Source organism: Oncorhynchus keta, chromosome 25, assembly GCF_023373465.1.
Source record: "Oncorhynchus keta strain PuntledgeMale-10-30-2019 chromosome 25, Oket_V2, whole genome shotgun sequence".
Lineage (NCBI taxonomy): Eukaryota > Metazoa > Chordata > Actinopteri > Salmoniformes > Salmonidae > Oncorhynchus > Oncorhynchus keta.
Genome location: NC_068445.1, coordinates 33,363,481 through 33,386,482, shown reverse-complemented (window position 1 = coordinate 33,386,482; position 23,002 = coordinate 33,363,481). Strand labels below are relative to the sequence as shown.

At 49.1% G+C, this 23,002-nt stretch overlaps 1 pseudogene; it reads left to right on the top strand.

Moving 5' to 3' along the window:
- The window catches only part of LOC118357951 (F-box/LRR-repeat protein 17-like), a 650,863-nt pseudogene that overhangs the window by 207,722 nt on the left and 420,139 nt on the right, over window positions 1-23,002 (top strand).

Here is a 23,002-nt window from a genome sequence, read left to right as displayed (position 1 = left end):
CCAGGGCATCAGCCTCTGGCCTTCAGGACCGCTACAGTACAGAGAGAGGAACAGACCAGGGCATCAGCCTCTGGCCTTCAGGACCGCTACAGTACAGAGAGGGAACAGACCAGGGCATCAGCCTCTGGCCTTCAGGACCGCTACAGTACAGAGAGAGGAACAGACCAGGGCATCAGCCTCTGGCCTTCAGGACCGCTACAGTACAGAGAGAGGAACAGACCAGGGCATCAGCCTCTGGCCTTCAGGACCGCTACAGTACAGAGAGAGAGGAACAGACCAGGGCATCAGCCTCTGGCCTTCAGGACCGCTACAGTACAGAGAGAGGAACAGACCAGGGCATCAGCCTCTGGCCTTCAGGACCGCTACAGTACAGAGAGAGGAACAGACCAGGGCATCAGCCTCTGGCCTTCAGGACCGCTACAGTACAGAGAGAGGAACAGACCAGGGCATCAGCCTCTGGCCTTCAGGACCGCTACAGTACAGAGAGGAACAGACCAGGGCATCAGCCTCTGGCCTTCAGGACCGCTACAGTACAGAGAGAGGAACAGACCAGGGCATCAGCCTCTGGCCTTCAGGACCGCTACAGTACAGAGAGAGGAACAGACCAGGGCATCAGCCTCTGGCCTTCAGGACCGCTACAGTACAGAGAGGAACAGACCAGGGCAACAGACCAGGGGCATCAGCCTCTGGCCTTCAGGACCGCTACAGTACAGAGAGAGGAACAGACCAGGGCATCAGCCTCTGGCCTTCAGGACCGCTACAGTACAGAGAGAGGAACAGACCAGGGCATCAGCCTCTGGCCTTCAGGACCGCTACAGTACAGAGAGAGGAACAGACCAGGGCATCAGCCTCTGGCCTTCAGGACCGCTACAGTACAGAGAGAGGAACAGACCAGGGCATCAGCCTCTGGCCTTCAGGACCGCTACAGTACAGAGAGGAACAGACCAGGGCATCAGCCTCTGGCCTTCAGGACCGCTACAGTACAGAGAGGAACAGACCAGGGCATCAGCCTCTGGCCTTCAGGACCGCTACAGTACAGAGAGAGAACAGACCAGGGCATCAGCCTCTGGCCTTCAGGACCGCTACAGTACAGAGAGAGGAACAGACCAGGGCATCAGCCTCTGGCCTTCAGGACCGCTACAGTACAGAGAGAGGAACAGACCAGGGCATCAGCCTCTGGCCTTCAGGACCGCTACAGTACAGAGAGAGGAACAGACCAGGGCATCAGCCTCTGGCCTTCAGGACCGCTACAGTACAGAGAGAGGAACAGACCAGGGCATCAGCCTCTGGCCTTCAGGACCGCTACAGTACAGAGAGAGGAACAGACCAGGGCATCAGCCTCTGGCCTTCAGGACCGCTACAGTACAGAGAGAGGAACAGACCAGGGCATCAGCCTCTGGCCTTCAGGACCGCTACAGTACAGAGAGGGAACAGACCAGGGCATCAGCCTCTGGCCTTCAGGACCGCTACAGTACAGAGAGAGGAACAGACCAGGGCATCAGCCTCTGGCCTTCAGGACCGCTACAGTACAGAGAGAGGAACAGACCAGGGCATCAGCCTCTGGCCTTCAGGACCGCTACAGTACAGAGAGAGGAACAGACCAGGGCATCAGCCTCTGGCCTTCAGGACCGCTACAGTACAGAGAGAGGAACAGACCAGGGCATCAGCCTCTGGCCTTCAGGACCGCTACAGTACAGAGAGAGGAACAGACCAGGGCATCAGCCTCTGGCCTTCAGGACCGCTACAGTACAGAGAGAGGAACAGACCAGGGCATCAGCCTCTGGCCTTCAGGACCGCTACAGTACAGAGAGAGGAACAGACCAGGGCATCAGCCTCTGGCCTTCAGGACCGCTACAGTACAGAGAGGAACAGACCAGGGCATCAGCCTCTGGCCTTCAGGACCGCTACAGTACAGAGAGAGGAACAGACCAGGGCATCAGCCTCTGGCCTTCAGGACCGCTACAGTACAGAGAGAGGAACAGACCAGGGCATCAGCCTCTGGCCTTCAGGACCGCTACAGTACAGAGAGAGGAACAGACCAGGGCATCAGCCTCTGGCCTTCAGGACCGCTACAGTACAGAGAGAGGAACAGACCAGGGCATCAGCCTCTGGCCTTCAGGACCGCTACAGTACAGAGAGAGGAACAGACCAGGGCATCAGCCTCTGGCCTTCAGGACCGCTACAGTACAGAGAGAGGAACAGACCAGGGCATCAGCCTCTGGCCTTCAGGACCGCTACAGTACAGAGAGAGGAACAGACCAGGGCATCAGCCTCTGGCCTTCAGGACCGCTACAGTACAGAGAGAGGAACAGACCAGGGCATCAGCCTCTGGCCTTCAGGACCGCTACAGTACAGAGAGAGGAACAGACCAGGGCATCAGCCTCTGGCCTTCAGGACCGCTACAGTACAGAGAGGAACAGACCAGGGCATCAGCCTCTGGCCTTCAGGACCGCTACAGTCAGCAGACAGTAGAGGAACAGACCAGGGCATCAGCCTCTGGCCTTCAGGACCGCTACAGTACAGAGAGAGGAACAGACCAGGGCATCAGCCTCTGGCCTTCAGGACCGCTACAGTACAGAGAGAGGAACAGACCAGGGCATCAGCCTCTGGCCTTCAGGACCGCTACAGTACAGAGAGAGGAACAGACCAGGGCATCAGCCTCTGGCCTTCAGGACCGCTACAGTACAGAGAGAGGAACAGACCAGGGCATCAGCCTCTGGCCTTCAGGACCGCTACAGTACAGAGAGAGGAACAGACCAGGGCATCAGCCTCTGGCCTTCAGGACCGCTACAGTACAGAGAGAGGAACAGACCAGGGCATCAGCCTCTGGCCTTCAGGACCGCTACAGTACAGAGAGGAACAGACCAGGGCATCAGCCTCTGGCCTTCAGGACCGCTACAGTACAGAGAGAGGAACAGACCAGGGCATCAGCCTCTGGCCTTCAGGACCGCTACAGTACAGAGAGAGGAACAGACCAGGGCATCAGCCTCTGGCCTTCAGGACCGCTACAGTACAGAGAGGGAACAGACCAGGGCATCAGCCTCTGGCCTTCAGGACCGCTACAGTACAGAGAGAGGAACAGACCAGGGCATCAGCCTCTGGCCTTCAGGACCGCTACAGTACAGAGAGAGAACAGACCAGGGCATCAGCCTCTGGCCTTCAGGACCGCTACAGTACAGAGAGGAACAGACCAGGGCATCAGCCTCTGGCCTTCAGGACCGCTACAGTACAGAGAGGAACAGACCAGGGCATCAGCCTCTGGCCTTCAGGACCGCTACAGTACAGAGAGAGGAACAGACCAGGGCATCAGCCTCTGGCCTTCAGGACCGCTACAGTACAGAGAGAGGAACAGACCAGGGCATCAGCCTCTGGCCTTCAGGACCGCTACAGTACAGAGAGAGGAACAGACCAGGGCATCAGCCTCTGGCCTTCAGGACCGCTACAGTACAGAGAGAGGAACAGACCAGGAATCAGCCTCTGGCCTTCAGGACCGCTACAGTACAGAGAGAGGAACAGACCAGGGCATCAGCCTCTGGCCTTCAGGACCGCTACAGTACAGAGAGAGAACAGACCAGGGCATCAGCCTCTGGCCTTCAGGACCGCTACAGTACAGAGAGAGGAACAGACCAGGGCATCAGCCTCTGGCCTTCAGGACCGCTACAGTACAGAGAGAGGAACAGACCAGGGCATCAGCCTCTGGCCTTTACCGCATCAGCAGTACAGAGAGAGGAACAGACCAGGGCATCAGCCTCTGGCCTTCAGGACCGCTACAGTACAGAGAGAGGAACAGACCAGGGCATCAGCCTCTGGCCTTCAGGACCGCTACAGTACAGAGAGAGGAACAGACCAGGGCATCAGCCTCTGGCCTTCAGGACCGCTACAGTACAGAGAGAGGAACAGACCAGGGCATCAGCCTCTGGCCTTCAGGACCGCTACAGTACAGAGAGAGGAACAGACCAGGGCATCAGCCTCTGGCCTTCAGGACCGCTACAGTACAGAGAGAGGAACAGACCAGGGCATCAGCCTCTGGCCTTCAGGACCGCTACAGTACAGAGAGAGGAACAGACCAGGGCATCAGCCTCTGGCCTTCAGGACCGCTACAGTACAGAGAGAGGAACAGACCAGGGCATCAGCCTCTGGCCTTCAGGACCGCTACAGTACAGAGAGAGGAACAGACCAGGGCATCAGCCTCCTGGCCTTCAGGAACAGACCAGGGCATCACCTCTGGCCTACAGAGAGAGGAACAGACCAGGGCATCAGCCTCTGGCCTTCAGGACCGCTACAGTACAGAGAGAGGAACAGACCAGGGCATCAGCCTCTGGCCTTCAGGACCGCTACAGTACAGAGAGAGGAACAGACCAGGGCATCAGCCTCTGGCCTTCAGGACCGCTACAGTACAGAGAGAGGAACAGACCAGGGCATCAGCCTCTGGCCTTCAGGACCGCTACAGTACAGAGAGAGGAACAGACCAGGGCATCAGCCTCTGGCCTTCAGGACCGCTACAGTACAGAGAGAGGAACAGACCAGGGCATCAGCCTCTGGCCTTCAGGACCGCTACAGTACAGAGAGAGGAACAGACCAGGGCATCAGCCTCTGTCCTTCAGGACCGCTACAGTACAGAGAGAGGAACAGACCAGGGCATCAGCCTCTGGCCTTCAGGACCGCTACAGTACAGAGAGAGGAACAGACCAGGGCATCAGCCTCTGGCCTTCAGGACCGCTACAGTACAGAGAGAGGAACAGACCAGGGCATCAGCCTCTGGCCTTCAGGACCGCTACAGTACAGAGAGAGGAACAGACCAGTGAATCAGCCTCTGGCCTTCAGGACCGCTACAGTACAGAGAGAGAACAGACCAGGGCATCAGCCTCTGGCCTTCAGGACCGCTACAGTACAGAGAGAGGAACAGACCAGGGCATCAGCCTCTGGCCTTCAGGACCGCTACAGTACAGAGAGAGGAACAGACCAGGGCATCAGCCTCTGGCCTTCAGGACCGCTACAGTACAGAGAGAGGAACAGACCAGGGCATCAGCCTCTGGCCTTCAGGACCGCTACAGTACAGAGAGAGGAACAGACCAGGGCATCAGCCTCTGGCCTTCAGGACCGCTACAGTACAGAGAGAGGAACAGACCAGGGCATCAGCCTCTGGCCTTTACAGTACAGAGAGAGGAACAGACCAGGGCATCAGCCTCTGGCCTTCAGGACCGCTACAGTACAGAGAGAGGAACAGACCAGGGCATCAGCCTCTGGCCTTCAGGACCGCTACAGTACAGAGAGAGGAACAGACCAGGGCATCAGCCTCTGGCCTTCAGGACCGCTACAGTACGGAGAGAGGAACAGACCAGGGCATCAGCCTCTGGCCTTCAGGACCGCTACAGTACAGAGAGAGGAACAGACCAGGGCATCAGCCTCTGGCCTTCAGGACCGCTACAGTACAGAGAGAGGAACAGACCAGGGCATCAGCCTCTGGCCTTTACAGTACAGAGAGAGAACAGACCAGGGGATCAGCCTCTGGCCTTCAGGACCGCTACAGTACAGAGAGAGGAACAGACCAGGGCATCAGCCTCTGGCCTTCAGGACCGCTACAGTACAGAGAGGAACAGACCAGGGCATCAGCCTCTGGCCTTCAGGACCGCTACAGTACAGAGAGAGGAACAGACCAGGGCATCAGCCTCTGGCCTTCAGGACCGCTATAGTACAGAGAGAGGAACAGACCAGGGCATCAGCCTCTGGCCTTCAGGACCGCTACAGTACAGAGAGAGGAACAGACCGGGGCATCAGCCTCTGGCCTTCAGGACCGCTACAGTACAGAGAGAGGAACAGACCAGGGCATCAGCCTCTGTCCTTCAGGACCGCTACAGTACAGAGAGGAACAGACCAGGGCATCAGCCTCTGGCCTTCAGGACCGCTACAGTACAGAGAGAGGAACAGACCAGGGCATCAGCCTCTGGCCTTCAGGACCGCTACAGTACAGAGAGAGGAACAGACCAGGGCATCAGCCTCTGGCCTTCATGACCGCTACAGTACAGAGAGAGGAACAGACCAGTGAATCAGCCTCTGGCCTTCAGGACCGCTACAGTACAGAGAGAAGAACAGACCAGGGCATCAGCCTCTGGCCTTCAGGACCGCTACAGTACAGAGAGAGGAACAGACCAGTGAATCAGCCTCTGGCCTTCAGGACCGCTACAGTACAGAGAGAGGAACAGACCAGGGCATCAGCCTCTGGCCTTTAGGACCGCTACAGTACAGAGAGAGGAACAGACCAGGGCATCAGCCTCTGGCCTTCAGGACCGCTACAGTACAGAGAGAGGAACAGACCAGGGCATCAGCCTCTGGCCTTCAGGACCGCTACAGTACAGAGAGAGGAACAGACCAGGGCATCAGCCTCTGGCCTTTACAGTACAGAGGAGGAACAGACCAGGGCATCAGCCTCTGGCCTTCAGGACCGCTACAGTACAGAGAGGAACAGACCAGGGCATCAGCCTCTGGCCTTCAGGACCGCTACAGTACAGAGAGAGGAACAGACCAGGGCATCAGCCTCTGGCCTTCAGGACCGCTACAGTACGGAGAGAGAACAGACCAGGGCATCAGCCTCTGGCCTTCAGGACCGCTACAGTACAGAGAGAGGAACAGACCAGGGCATCAGCCTCTGGCCTTCAGGACCGCTACAGTACAGAGAGAGGAACAGACCAGGGCATCAGCCTCTGGCCTTTACAGTACAGAGAGGGAACAGACCAGGGGATCAGCCTCTGGCCTTCAGGACCGCTACAGTACAGAGAGAGGAACAGACCAGGGCATCAGCCTCTGGCCTTCAGGACCGCTACAGTACAGAGAGAGGAACAGACCAGGGCATCAGCCTCTGGCCTTCAGGACCGCTACAGTACAGAGAGAGGAACAGACCAGGGCATCAGCCTCTGGCCTTCAGGACCGCTATAGTACAGAGAGAGGAACAGACCAGGGCATCAGCCTCTGGCCTTCAGGACCGCTACAGTACAGAGAGAGGAACAGACCGGGGCATCAGCCTCTGGCCTTCAGGACCGCTACAGTACAGAGAGGGAACAGACCAGGGCATCAGCCTCTGGCCTTCAGGACCGCTACAGTACAGAGAGAGGAACAGACCAGTGAATCAGCCTCTGGCCTTCAGGACCGCTACAGTACAGAGAGAAGAACAGACCAGGGCATCAGCCTCTGGCCTTCAGGACCGCTACAGTACAGAGAGAGGAACAGACCAGTGAATCAGCCTCTGGCCTTCAGGACCGCTACAGTACAGAGAGAGGAACAGACCAGGGCATCAGCCTCTGGCCTTTAGGACCGCTACAGTACAGAGAGAGAACAGACCAGGGCATCAGCCTCTGGCCTTCAGGACCGCTACAGTACAGAGAGAGGAACAGACCAGGGCATCAGCCTCTGGCCTTCAGGACCGCTACAGTACAGAGAGGAACAGACCAGGGCATCAGCCTCTGGCCTTTACAGTACAGAGAGGAACAGACCAGGGGATCAGCCTCTGACCTTCAGGACCGCTACAGTACAGAGAGGAACAGACCAGGGCATCAGCCTCTGGCCTTCAGGACCGCTACAGTACAGAGAGAGGAACAGACCAGGGCATCAGCCTCTGGCCTTCAGGACCGCTACAGTACAGAGAGAGGAACAGACCAGGGCATCAGCCTCTGGCCTTCAGGACCGCTACAGTACAGAGAGAGGAACAGACCAGGGCATCAGCCTCTGGCCTTCAGGACCGCTACAGTACAGAGAGAGGAACAGACCAGGGCATCAGCCTCTGGCCTTCAGGACCGCTACAGTACAGAGAGGAACAGACCAGGGCATCAGCCTCTGGCCTTCAGGACCGCTACAGTACAGAGAGAGAACAGACCAGGGCATCAGCCTCTGGCCTTCAGGACCGCTACAGTACGGAGAGGAACAGACCAGGGCATCAGCCTCTGGCCTTCAGGACCGCTACAGTACAGAGAGAGAACAGACCAGGGCATCAGCCTCTGGCCTTCAGGACCGCTACAGTACAGAGAGAGGAACAGACCAGGGCATCAGCCTCTGGCCTTCAGGACCGCTACAGTACAGAGAGAGGAACAGACCAGGGCATCAGCCTCTGGCCTTCAGGACCGCTACAGTACAGAGAGAGGAACAGACCAGGGCATCAGCCTCTGGCCTTCAGGACCGCTACAGTACAGAGAGAGGAACAGACCAGGGCATCAGCCTCTGGCCTTCAGGACCGCTACAGTACAGAGAGAGGAACAGACCAGGGCATCAGCCTCTGGCCTTCAGGACCGCTACAGTACAGAGAGAGGAACAGACCAGGGCATCAGCCTCTGGCCTTCAGGACCGCTACAGTACAGAGAGAGGAACAGACCAGGACATCAGCCTCTGGCCTTTACAGTACAGAGAGAGGAACAGACCAGGGGATCAGCCTCTGGCCTTCAGGACCGCTACAGTACAGAGAGGAACAGACCAGGGCATCAGCCTCTGGACTTCAGGACCGCTACAGTACAGAGAGGGAACAGACCAGGGCATCAGCCTCTGGCCTTCAGGACCGCTACAGTACAGAGAGAGGAACAGACCAGGGCATCAGCCTCTGGCCTTCAGGACCGCTACAGTACAGAGAGAGGAACAGACCAGGGCATCAGCCTCTGGCCTTCAGGACCGCTACAGTACAGAGAGAGGAACAGACCAGGGTATCAGCCTCTGGCCTTCAGGACCGCTACAGTACAGAGAGGGAACAGACCAGGGCATCAGCCTCTGGCCTTCAGGACCGCTACAGTACAGAGAGAGGAACAGACCAGGGCATCAGCCTCTGGCCTTCAGGACCGCTACAGTACAGAGAGAGGAACAGACCAGGGGATCAGCCTCTGGCCTCCAGGACCGCTACAGTACAGAGAGAGGCACAGTGTGTGTTTATTGCTTCGCTGTGTAAATGAATAATTTTGATGGGGGAAATGTTTGTGTAGAAACAGCCAGGCTTCTAGATACTCCAATAATTGTGTTGTCTGACACACAGCTGGTGCACAATGCTAACTCCTAATTCTTACAAATGTTTTAATCAACTTTCTCTTTGAAAAAGCTCCAAGACTTTGAAATGCATAACCCTTCCTCTCCCCCTCTCCTCTGTTTGGTGACTGAATGATCAATGAGGGCGTTTGCCGAGCACTGTCCCGAGCTGCAGTTTCATGGGCTGTTCTGTGATATCACTGGGAGTCATCCATCGTACTGAGGTGAGTAGACTTCACAAAATGGCAGACGTGTATGTGTGCTGATGAAGCTGTGGAAATAATATTCTCCAATGTTTGTTGTTGTTTTTCTTTTAAATTGTCAAGCAGGCTGTTTTTGGAGAACACCTGGCTCAATTAGTGTTGAATAAGTAAATACATTACCTGAATGTCTAGGAAATAATTTGTCCGTAAAAACACATTTTTATATTTAGAAATGAACAGTTATACACCGATGTGTTTTTCCAGGAAGGCTTGCAACTTCCCGAAACACAGTTTAACTACAGGACTGAGTGTTTTTGTAACTTTCAAAGTTAACTTTAAATCTCCTGAAAGCTTAATGAGATGAATCCTAATACAACACCCTGCGGTTTGACTATTACCATGCTAATGAGAAGGGCTTCATGGTTAAAGATATCCATAACACACACACACACACTGAATGGAACCTATCAGCTAATTCTGTGTTTTCTGTTTCAGTACTACTATTTCCTCTTCTCCACCTGTAATGAATTAATCTGTGTGTGTGTTGATGTGTGTGTGTTGGTGCGTGTGTGTGTGTTGGTGCGTGTGTGTGTGTGTTGGTGCGTGTGTGTGTGTGTTGATGTGTGTGTGTGTTTGTGTGTGTGTGTGCGTGCGTGAATGTGTGTTGATGTGTGTGTGTTGATGTGTGTGTGTGTGTTGGTGTGTGTGTGTGCTTGTGCGTGTGTGTGTTGGTGTGTGTGTGTTTGTGCTTGTGTGTGTGTTGGTGTGTGTGTGTGTGTTGATGTGTTGGTGCGTGTGTTTGTGCGTGTGTGTTGTGTGTGTGTTGGTGTCTGTATTGGTGTGTTGGTGCGTGTGTGTTGGTGTTTTGGTGCGTGTGTGTGTTGGTTTGTGTGTCTGTCTGTGTTGGTGCATGTGTGTGCGCCTTCTCAAATGCAATTACACGTATGTTAATGAGAGGAGAAGCCCGATGCTGTGCCTCATTATTAGATTAAACAGCAGATTCATTTATTTTCATGGTCTGACCGATCAACCGAGATGTTTTGGTTTGACCTTCGCCACGCTGCTTTAGCGAAATATAATGATGCCAACAATTCATTATCATATTAGCATAGGCCCTACCTGCAGGTAATTGGGGGAAGTGAACCCACACTAGATAAGTGAACATTATCCCTGTGTGTTGATTGATACTCTTCATTAGAAAATCAGGTATAGGTAAGCCAACAGGAGGTGCAGTATCTGTGTATGGGTGTGTGTCACCTTACTCCCCAGTTCACTGGTCTCACCCCAGCACCATAGTAACTCCCTGTCTGTCTCGCTCTGTCTGTCTCCCCTCTCTGTCTCTCTCTGTCTCTCTCTGTCCGTCTCCCCTCTCTGTCTCACACTGTCTCGCTCTGTCCGTCTCCCCTCTCTGTCTCTCTCTGTCCATCGTCTCTCTCTGTCTCTCTCCGTCCGTCTCCCCTCTCTGTCTCTCTATGTCCATCGTCTCTCTCTGTCTCTCTCTGTCCCTCTCCCCTCTCTGTCTCTCTCTGTCCGTCTCCCCTCTCTCTCTCACACTGTCTCGCTCTGTCCGTCTCCCCTCTCTGTCTCTCTCTGTCCATCGTCTCTCTCTGTCTCTCTCCATCTGTCTCCCCTCTCTGTCTCTCTCTGTCCCTCTCCCCTCTCTGTCTCCCTCTGTCCGTCTCCCCTCTCTGTCTCACACTGTCTCGCTCTGTCTGTCTCCCCTCCCCTCTCTGTCTCTCTCTGTCCGTCTCCCCTCTCTGTCTCCCTCTGTCCGTCTCCCCTCTCTGTTTCACACTGTTTCGCTCTGTCCGTCTCCCCTCTCTGTCTGTCTCTCTCTCTGTCTCTCTTTGTCCGTCTCCCCTCTCTGTCTCTCTCTGTCTGTCTCTCTCTGTCTCTCTCTGTCCGTCTCCCCTCTCTGTCTCTCTCTGTCCATCTCCCCTCTCTGTCTATCTCTGTCCGTCTCCCATCTCTGTCTCTCTCTGTTCGCCTCCACCTCTCTCTCCTTCCTTTTTTCTCTCTCTCTCCCTCTCTGTTTCTCTCTGTATCTCTCTGTCGGTCTCCCCTCGACGTCTCTCTGACTAATCTGCTGTGGTAATTTATCTGCGTTTAGACTTTAATTCCCCGTCTCATTCAGGCTCGTTCAGTAGACATCGGAAATATTCCTTTGCTTGGAATCGTTGCATTTCTTATGACTCAGAGGACCTCTTCCCTCGTTCCATCTCTCCCCTCTCCTGGCTCGTTCTGTCTTTTTCACACTCGTTCCTATCAGTGACGCTCTTCCTAACGCTCCCGAGTTATCAGGACAAATTCGTTACTTCTCTCCTATTGGTCTCTATTAATTTACCTTTAATAGTCTTTTTAGCCACTTCTGAGAAATTATCTTGCGAGCGGGAATCAATTTAAGCAGACTTTTTATCAGGTGAGCTGACAATTCATGTAGCTCATCACAAGGGTTTAGAGTAGAATAGAATGTTAAGTGAAATTTAAGCGAAATCTGTGAACTATGCTCCATTTGGATACCAATGTCTTGTGGTGAGCAGCATTTCAGGGCCATGGGAACTTCATCTGTGTTAACACTGTATTGTGACGTACAACCTTGTTCCTTGTTTAGTTGACAGAGCTTGTGTAGTATCAATGATTATGTTGATGTTGGTTGTCATATGCCAAGGCATGGTAATGCATACAGGATACGTTTTTTTGGTGTGTGGGTTCGTTTGTGTGTTCGTTTGTGTGTATGTGTGTTTGTTTGTGTGTATGTGTGTTTGTGTGTTTGTTTGTGTGTATGTGTGTTTGTGTGTTTGTTTGTGTGTTGTGTGATGGTTTGTGTGTTGTTTATGTGTATGTGTGTTTGATTGTGTGTACGTGTGTTTGTTTGTGTGTATGTGTGTTTGTTTCTGTATGTGTATGTGTGTTTGTTTGTGTGTATGTCTGTTTGTGTGTATGTGGGTTTGTTTATGTGTATGTGTGTTCGTATGTGTGTTGTGTGATGGTTTTTGTGTTGTTTGTGTGTATGTGTGTTTTTGTGTGTGTATGTGTGTTTGTTTGTGTTCATGTGTGTTTGTTTGTGTTTATGTGTGTTAGTTTGTGTGTATGTGTTTGAGTTTGCGTGTGTGTGTGTTTGTTTGTGTGTTGTGCGATGGTTTGTGTGTATGTGTGCTTGTTTGTGTGTATGTGTGTTTGTGTGTATGTGTGTTTGAATGTGTGTTTGTTTGGGTGTATGTATGTATGTGTGTTCGTTTGTGTGTATGTGTGTATGTGTGTTTGTTTATGTGTGTGTAATGGTTTGTGTGTATGTGTGCTGAGACGCAGTGAGACCGTCTGTCTGTCTGTCTGTCTGTCTGTCTGTCTGTCTGTCTGTCTGTCTGTCTGTCTGTCTGTCTGTCTGTCTGTCAAACACACTGCATTCATTTGGAAGTCACTAAATGTTATGATTTTTATGAATAATGACTAAATGATGTATAAATTTAACATAAGAAAGGAATGTATGTTTGTCGAAAGAGAACGAAGGAAGGTATTGACCTATGTTTGAACCGACCTGGCTGTAACTCTGGGGAGATAAGATAGGACAGGGAGAGCCCCTCCAGAGCTCTCGTATCTGGGGGAGACTGGAACTGTCAGCTGAGTGGTAATAAACTGTGGTGAGACTCATGAGAAAATCCCTATGTTGGTGTGTATGTATGTGTGTAGAGTATGAGAAAGTTATAAAAGGAATGTTTTTGTATATGTACAGTAGCGCTCTCGTAAATAAACCTTGCTGACTAAGGTAGACTGGCCTCTGACTGTTTCATTTGAATAAGAACCTTACAAATTCTTAGTAACAGACAGAGTATTTTAATTGAAGTTCAGTTCATGAACATTGAGAACAAAATTCTCATAACACTAACTCAAGGCTGTCCGTATCAAACTCAGTCAGAGTGGTGTTCAGGACCAGAAAGCCTTCACTCTGCTGCCTTAGATGTCTCAGTGATGGGCTCCACTTTCCCCACAACGGCCTCATATTTGAACTGGGACTATAAACCAAAAATAATGTCTCAGTGATGGGCTCCACTTTCCCCACAACGGCCTCATATTTGAACTGGGACTATAAACCAAAAATAATGTCTCAGTGATGGGCTCCACTTTCCCCACAACGGCCTCATATTTGAACTGGGACTATAAACCAAAAAGAATGTCTCAGTGATGGGCTCCACTTTCCCCACAATGGCCTCATATTAGAGCTGGAAAGATAAACCGAAAATATTGTCTCAATGATGAGCTTCACTTTCCCCACAATTGCCTCATATTAGAGCTGGGACGAAAAACTGAAAATAACCAACCATTTATCGAGGACATATTTCTGATATCGATAATAACCATCAGCAGCCAGTTTACTAGAGGAATGTGAAATTTGAAAGGAAATAGTCCTAAGCCTGCTAATATGGCTATTGCTAACAGGACAATCGAATCCCGGAGCTGACAAGGTAAAATTCTGTCGTTCTGCCCCTGAACAGCAGTTAACCTACTGTTCTCTGGTAGGCTGTCATTCTAAATAAGAATTTGTTCTTAAACTACTACTGTGTTCATTGTTATACATTTTTTTAAACCTTTATTTAACTAGGCAAGTCAGTTATTAAGGACACAGCAACTGATTTTTTACCTTGGAACCTTAGTGTAACAGTATAATTTTAAACCGTCCCCTCGCCCATACCCGGGCGCGAACCAGGGACCTTCTGCACACATCAACAGCAGTCACCCACGAAGCATCGTTACCCATCGCTCCACAAAAGCCGTGGCTCTTGCAGAGCAAGGGGAACTACTACTTCAAGGTCTCAGAGCAAGTGACGCAACCAATTGAAACGCTATTTAGCACGCACCGCTAACTAAGCTAGCCGTTTCACATCCGTTACACTCACCCCCCTTTTGACCTTCCTCCTTTTTCCGCAGCAACCAGTAATCCGGGTCAACAGCATCAATGTAACAGTATAATTTTAAACCGTCCCCTCGCCCATACTCGGGCGCGAACCAGGGACCTTCTGCACATATCGACAACAGTCACCCTCGAAGCATCGTTACCCATCGCTCCACAAATGCCGCGGCTCTTGCAGAGCAAGGGGAACTACTACTTCAAGGTCTCAGAGCAAGTGACGCAACCGATTGAAACGCTATTTAGCGCGCACCGCTAACTAAGCTAGCCGTTTCACATCCGTTACATTAGAACCAGGGACTTTTTGGTTACTGGCCCAATGCTATAACCACAAGCCTACCTGCCTCCTCACATATCACATCAGTCTCACATAAGCCTCCCCAGTGCTGCAGAATGTGGAGTGTGGAATGTCTTTGTGTGTGAGACTTTGTGCCTTCAGGAAAGTCAGAGCCAGAGACAAAACAAAAGGTCTAATTCTAGAATGTGACAGAAAGGAGACATGCTGGAGACAATAATAGATGTCCTTTTGTTTTGAGAGGACGCGTCTCTGGTAGTAATTTGAGCCTTGAAAGAAAAGTGAGTCGGCCCATCAAAGAACATTTAGGCTGAGCGATGGTTGGTGAGGAGGAGATTTTACGGTTCTGTTACAGCCTCATAATATTCTGGTATTTATTAAGAAATGTGGTAACAATGGGCAGGTTCTGGTGCTTGATTGACTCACAATTTATTTAATTAACTGGAATTGTGTGTGTGTATGTGTTAGAGAGGGAAACAGAGGCACACACACACACAAAGAAAAAGACTGTTAGGCAGGAAGGCATCCACGCATGTAGGACTCCCCTTTTATAGGGATGGTGGAAGCCTCTGGTCCCTTCTCCGGGCCTGGCTCCTCCACGAGGGGGCAAAGGTGCCCTGAGTTGAAACTTGTGCCCCCTCAGTTTTGGTTTTATATCCCTATAAAAAATTGCTAAAAAGTTCAAATGATTGACTGACAGGTTGACGCAAAATCTGTTTCTCCACTGCGCTGGGGGCTATTCCGGGGTATTGAAGCGATTGGGTCGGTTAGGAATAACTCCTTTGGGTTTCCATAAAAGCCGGGAAAAATGCTCCGTACAAATATTTGGTTTTGATTTATAAGGGCGGGTCAAGTTTACCGTTGAAGCTGCTTCAGTCAACTCTACCTCAAGCCCAACAACTACATAGTTTAGTTAGCTTCTTAGCTAGCTGTAAAAAGCGTTATTAGCCTTAGCCTATTTAGCTTGCTGTAAAAAGCGTTATTAGCCTTAGCCTATTTAGCTAGCTGTAAAAAGCATTATTAGCCTTAGCCTATTTAGCTAGCTGTAAAAAGCGTTATTAGCCTTAGCCTATTTAGCTAGCTCGAACCAGTTAATCTGCCACGATGGATATCAGAAATGTGTTTTTTTTTTTCACATGATTTTAGCCCCTTATTTTGGGCACTAAACAGTCTGCACACAGTGCATTCGGAAAGTGTTTCAGACCCCTTGACTTTTTCCACATTTTGTTACATGACAGTCTTATTCTAAAATGGATTAAATTGTTTTTTTTCCCATCACCAATCTACACACAATACCCCATAATGACAAAGTAAAAAATATTTTTGGGATGTCTCATGCTGACAATCACCACTCTAGCTCTGTCACCTTTCACAGCAGATGTGGTGGATTGAGACTTATCCAATGCAAAAAACATATCTCTAGTTTAAACTGCAGATTGAATTTATTATGCCAATTACATTTCCACGGGGGCGTTGACTTCGACCTTGGGAGGATCTTACAAGAAGATTTTGGGGAGAATGGAATGATCGATTACTCAGAATGTTCCTCAGAGCATCAAGGAGGCTGCAACTCTTCTGAAAAGGTAAGAAATAATCTAGCTGGTTGGTTTTTGTAAACATATTGGTGATATAGCCAATGGCATCATTTCAGCAGAAACCTAGAGTACGGGATGGCAAAGTGACTTCCTTAGCCAACAGCCTAGATTTTCAACGACCATCCTTTAGTGTGTAGGGTGCTGTCCATGGTGCTGAAAGAGTGAAGATTTTGCGCCAACCTGTCACTTCTTGGTCAAAAGCACTCAATGGACCCAATGGAACTTCATGTGTATTGTGGTATAGCGTGATATAAGCAGAATTCAAGATAATTCCAATGCAAGAACCTCCCCCAAAATTCAGCCCCCTCACCTATTTCAACTGTCCCTTTTAGTCACTTTATCCTGGTGCCTGGTCTGACTGGAACAGACAAATACATAATAAAAGTGAGCCCTGCAAGCCAACCCTTCACTCAAAGATAGCCCCAGAACACACACAGGATTGGGAGGGGAGGGAGGGGAGAGGGAGGGGAAACGCGAGGGAGGGAGGGAGGGGAGGGGAGAGGGAACGAGGTAGGGGAGAGTGGAGGGGGAGGTGAGGTGAGGTGGAGAGGGTGAGGAAAAGAAGAGAAGAAAGATGTGATGAATAATAATAATTGTATTCTCAGCCATGGGGTGGAGAGGGAGAATGATGTAGCAACAGGGTAAATGGAGAATGCATCATTTTGTGATGCTTCAAGAACAATAATCCATTCTGTCGTCCATCCTGGGGATTGAGGAAAGAGGTGGTGTGGAGAGAGAGTGAGGGTGGGTGTGTTTGCATTCATAGGGGAGTGCTGCTAAGTTAGAATATGCATAATACACAAGGTATGATTTCAATCCAAGCTTTGGTTTAGTTTCCCTGGCACTGTTTCCACATGCTAACGTTTTAGCATTTGTGGCACGAATCCCATTCAGGTCAAAATAATATGAAAGTATCTCAAATTGATTGTGAAGCTCAATATCAGTCCCATGACTTCAATGGGATTTGTGACACAAATGCAAAAAATGTATGTGGAAACTAAATCAAAGCATGGATTGCTGTCATACCTTGTCCAGAGACTCGTTACAGTGTAAGGAAACCAAATGTCAATTAGTAATTTGAGGGATAATTTGAGGGATCCCTTTGATGGGATAACAGTATCCCTTCAAGGGTTAAATATATTGTATTACCATATCTTCTCTGGCCTGTGAGCCAGATGGGGAATAAGCTCTATCCAGCACTACGACTGACTGACTCAGGAATGAGTAAAGTGGGAGTGCAGAGGGTGTATGTGTTTTGTGTGTGTGTTATTTTGTGTGTTTGTGTGTGTGATGAGGGGGGTTATTGTATGGTATGTGGGTGCAGGGGTTGGGTTTGTGGTGATTGTTTATTTCATCATGTTTGTGTGTGTTTGTGTGTGTGTACAGAACGAGACCTATCTCTATTTGTGACGTTATGTATCTGTATAGTCTGTCAGTGGGTGGGACGATTTGAGACTGAGTGATGTCTCCTCCTGTTAAGCCTAGGGGCCTCATTTATAATCGTAGCGGAAATTTCACTCTAAATTTCTGCTTGCGCCTTTTCTGATAAGTCTGCGCACGTACAAACCTATTGAGATTCATGAACTTTGCACCCGCCACACATACGCATGTTTTCCGTTATAAATCTGGCCTTGTCGCAAACACCCTTTTATGGTGACTATTAGCATTAGGCCACGGCATGTACAAGATGAATTGTTGTTCAATATTTCGTTTATCAGTAGATTATTGGGTTTCTATGTCCTGCCGTGGTATAGGGCTCCCGAGTGACGCAGCGGTCTATGGCCCTGCGTCTCAGTGTAAGAGGCGTCACTACATTCCCTGGTTTGAATCCAGGCTGTATCACATCCGGCCATGATTGGGAGTCCCATAGGGCGGTGCACAATTGGCCCAGCGTCGTCCGTGTTTGGCTGGGGAAGGCCATCATTGTAAATAATAATTTGTTCTTAAACTGACTTGCCTAGTTAAATAAAGGTTACATCTCAAAATAGGGCTACTTAATGTTAGAGCCCTCACATCCAAGGCAGTTCAAGTCAATTAACTAATCACTGATTGTCACGTCTAGACCTTAGTTCCTTTTTTATGTCTCTGTTTTAGCTTGGTCAGAGCGTGAGTTGGGGTGGGCATTCAATGTTTTTGTTCTATGTGTTGTATTTCTGCTTTTGGCCTGGTATTGTTCCCAGTCAGAGGCAGCTGTCAATCGTTGTCTCTGATTGAGAACCATACTTAGGTAGCCTGTGTTCCCACTATGATTTGTGGGTAGTTGTTTTCTGTTTAGTGTATGTCACCTTACAGAACTGTTTAGTTTCTTCCATTTCACTTTGTTATTTTGTTTTGTGTGTTCCGTCTAATAAATTAACATGGACACTTACCACGCTGCATATTGGTCCGATATTTCCTACTCCTCAGATGACGAAGAGATTTGTTACAGAACTACCCACCACAACCGGACCAAGCAGCATGGTAACCATTCCCCTCCCATCCGGCCCCACATCACACTAGAGGCTTCATTCCACGTTCTATTGACTGTTGACATCTAATGGAAGGCGTAGGACATGCGAACAGATCCATATCTTATTGGGATGTGAATAGGCGATGAATTGAAAATCAACCAGCCCCAGAATTTCCACTTCCTGTTTGGAAGTTTGCCTGTCCTATGAGTTCTGTTATACTCACAGACATAATTCAAACAGTTTTAGAAACTTCAGAGTGTTTCATATCCAATAGTAATAATAATATGCATATATTAGCATCTGGGACAGAGTAGGAGGCAGTTCACTATGGGCACGCAATTCATCCAAAGTGAAAATGCTGCCCCCTATCCCTAAAAGGTTATTAATTAACTAAAAAACAGCAGTGATAAATTAATGAACTTCTTTGACGAAAAGATCACGATCATTAGAAAGAAATTTACGGACTCCTCTTTAAATTAGTGTATTCCTCCAAAGGATTAAGGGAGACACTCAAGTTTTTAAATATTAGATCTCTTGACACATTGATGAAAATAATCATGGCCTCTAAACCGTCAAGCTGCATACTGGACCCTATTCCAACTAAACTACTGAAAGAGCTGGTTCCTGTGCTTGGCCCTCCTATGTTGAACATAATAAACACCTCTCTATTCACTGGATGTGTACCAACCTGGATGTGTACCAACCTCACTAAGTGGCACTAAATTAACTTTTAATGGCTCTGCATCTATCCTCATGCTCCTAGACCTTAGTGATGCTTTTGAATCCACCCGATCACCACAATCTTTCGGAGAGATTGGCAACCCAAATTGGTCTAAGTGGGCAAGTTCTGGTCTGGTTTAGATATTATCTGTTGGAAAGATATCAGTTTGTCACTGTAGATGGTTTGTCCTCTGACAAATCAAATGTAAATGTTGGTGTTCTTCAAGGCTCCCGTTTTAGGACCACTATTGTTTTCACAATATATTTTTCCTCTTCGTGATGTCATTCGGAAACATAATGCTAACTTTCACTGCTATGCGGACGACACACAGCTGTACATTTAGATGAAACATGGTGAAGCCCCAAAATTGCCCTCCCAGGAAGCCTGTGTTTCAGACATAAGGAAGTGGATGTCGGAAATGTTCTACTTTTAAACTCGGACAAAACAGAGATGCTTGTTCTAGGTCCCAAGAAACAAAGAGATCTTCTGTTGAATCTGACAATTAATCTTGATGGTTGTACAGTCTTCTCAAATAAAGCTGTGAAGAACCTCGCCGTTACTCTGGACACTGATCTCTCTTTTGATGAACATATCAAGTCTGTTTCTTGGACAGCTTTTTTACATCTACGTAACATTGCAAAAATGATGCAGAAAAATGTACCATGCTTTTGTCACTTCTAGGTTAGACTACTGCAATAATCTACTTTCCGGCTAACCAGATGAAGTAAAAAATAACTTCAGTTAGTGCTAAACATGGCTGCTGGAATCTCGACTAGAACCAAAAAATGTGATCATATTACTCAAGTGCTAGCCTCTCTACACTGTTAAGGCACGGGCTGATATCAAGGTTTTACTGCTAACCTACAAAGCATTACATGGGTGTAATGATCATCTGTGGTGGAAGAAGGTGAGAACCAAAGCGCAGCGTGGTAAGTGTTCATATTTTTTATTAAATAACTGAACACTGAACAAAACAATAAACGTCAAATGAACAGTCCCGTAAGGTGAATGGAAAAAAACACTAAACAAGAAATAATCACCCACCAAAAACAGGTGGGAAAAGTCTACCTAAATATTATTTTCAATTAGAGACAACGAACGACACCTGCCTCTGATTGAGAACCATACCAGGCCAAACACAAAACCACAACATAGAAAAAAAACATAGACAACCCACCCCAACTCACGCCCTGACCAAACTAAAACAAAGACATAACAAAGGAACTAAGGTCAGAACGTGGCAATGGGGGGGCTTGCTCCTACATATCTTTCTGATTTGGTCCTGCCATACATACCTACACGTACGCTATGGTCACAAGACGTAGGCCTCCTTACTCTCCCTAGAATTTCTACGTAAACAGCTGGAGGCAGGGCTTTCTCCGATAGAGCTAAATTTTTATGGAATGGTCTGCCTATCCATGTGAGAGACGCAGACTTGGTCTCAACCTTTAAGTCTTTACTGAAGACTCATCTCTTCAGTAGGTCCTATGATTGAGTGTAGTCTGGCCAAGGAGTGTGAAGGTGAACGGAAAGGCTCTGGAGCAACGAGCCGTCCTTGCTGTCTCTGCCTGGCCGGTTCCCCTCTCTCCACTTGGATTCTCTGCCTCAAACGCTATTACAGGGGCTGAGTCACTGGCTTACTGGTGCTCTTCCATGCCGTCTCTAGGAGGGGTGCGCCACTTCAAATCAAATCAAATCAAATCAAATTTATTTATATAGCCCTTCGTACATCAGCTGATATCTCAAAGTGCTGTACAGAAACCCAGCCTAAAACCCCAAACAGCAAACAATGCAGGTGTAAAAGCACGGTGGCTAGGAAAAACTCCCTAGAAAGGCCAAAACCTAGGAAGAAACCTAGAGAGGAACCGGGCTATGTGGGGTGGCCAGTCCTCTTCTGGCTGTGCCGGGTAGAGATTATAACAGAACATGACCAAGATGTTCAAATGTTCATAAATGACCAGCATGGTCGAATAATAATAAGGCAGAACAGTTGAAACTGGAGCAGCAGCAGTCAGGTGGAATGGGGACAGCAAGGAGCCATCATGTCAGGTAGTCCTGGGGCACTGTCCTAGGGCTCAGGTCCTCCGAGAGAGAGAGAAAGAAAGAGAGAATTAGAGAGAGCATATGTGGGGTGGCCAGTCCTCTTTTGGCTGTGCCGGGTGGAGATTATAACAGAACGTGGCCAAGATGTTCAAATGTTCATAAATGACCAGCATGAGTGGGTAGAGTCACTGACGCGATATTCCTATCTGGGTTGGTGCCCCCCCTTGGGTTCTTGCCATGGGGGAGATCTTTGTGGGCTTTACTCGGCCTTGTCCCAGGATAGTAAGTTGGTGGTTGAAGATATCCCTCTAGTGGTGTGGGGGCTGTGCTTTGGCAAAGTGGGTGGGGTTATATCCTGCTTGTTTGGTCCTGTCCTGGGGTATCGTCGGACGGGGCCACAGTGTCTCCTGACCCTTCCTGTCTCAGCCTCGCCTTATTTATCCTGTTATAGTTTATGAGTTGGGGGGCCAGGGTCAGTCTGTTATATCTGGAGTATTAATCCTGCCTTATCCGGTGTGAATTTAAGTATGCTCTCTCTCTCTTGTTTTTGGACCTTGGACCTTGACTCAGGAATACCTGGCCTAATGACTCCTTGCTGTCCACTTGGTCGTGCTGCTGCTCCATTTTCAACTGTTCTGGAGCCCTGACCTGTTCACCGTATGTGGTACCTTGTCCCAGACCTGCTGTTTTCAACTCTCTAGAGACAACAGGAGCGGTAGAGATACTCTGAATGATCGGCTATGAAAAGCCAACTGACATTTATTCCTGAGGTGCTGACCTGTTGCACCCTCTACAACCGCTGTGATTATTTGACCCTGCTGGTCATCTATGACATTTGAACATCTTGGCCATGTTCTGTTATAATCTTCACCAGGCACAGCCAGAAGAGAACTGGTCACACCTCATAGCCCGGTTCCTCTCTAGGTTTCTTCCTAGGTTCTGGCCTTTCTAGGGAGTTTTTCCTAGCCACCGTGCTTCCACACCTGCATTGCATGTTGTTTGGGGTTTTAGGCTGGGTTTCTGTACAGAACTTTGACATCAGTTGATGTAAGAAGGGCTTTATAAATACATTTGATTGAAATTTGATTGATACTGTGAAATATTTGACATTAGCTACTGGTCTATTTACTGTGTTGGCGGAATGCTTTAATGTTTTAATCTTTAATGCCATATCCGGAAAAGGCCATTTCTGTCCATTTCTGAAGGAGAAAATAATGGCCTGCATATGATGGACTACCTGCGAATTCTGAAACATTGTAGGGGAGGCTACTCAAAAAAAATGCAGTTACAGTAGCCTACTTCAATGTAAAAGATAATCTGTTAAATTTGACAGTATACCACTATTATAAACTACGCTGCCTGTGATATTGAAAAACTTTTTGAAATACATAGCCTGTTTACTGGGCTGCTATGTCCAATCAAGTAATAATGTCAAATTTGAATAAATGCCAACGTTTGCGTGCGCACGCAGTTTACAGGCCCTTGGTCAATTGGCTTAATGCACTGGAGAGGAAGTGACCTTCCTGTCCCTCTGCCTGTGTGTGTTTTCCATGTCACACCTCTTTCTTTCACATATCAGGTATTTCCAGATCAGTGGGCATGTCAATGGGACTACAATTGAACATGTCTGGATCATAGCTTTTAGCTCTCTGGCACGTGATTTGGCTTGATGCCTCAGGGATAGCCCCTGTCCCAGCTCTCCGCTCTCCTGACTGAAACAGATAAGAAGAGAGGGAGGCAGAAATGGAGAACAGATTCATATCATTATTCCGTATTATCATGTCCTTGTTCTTAGTCA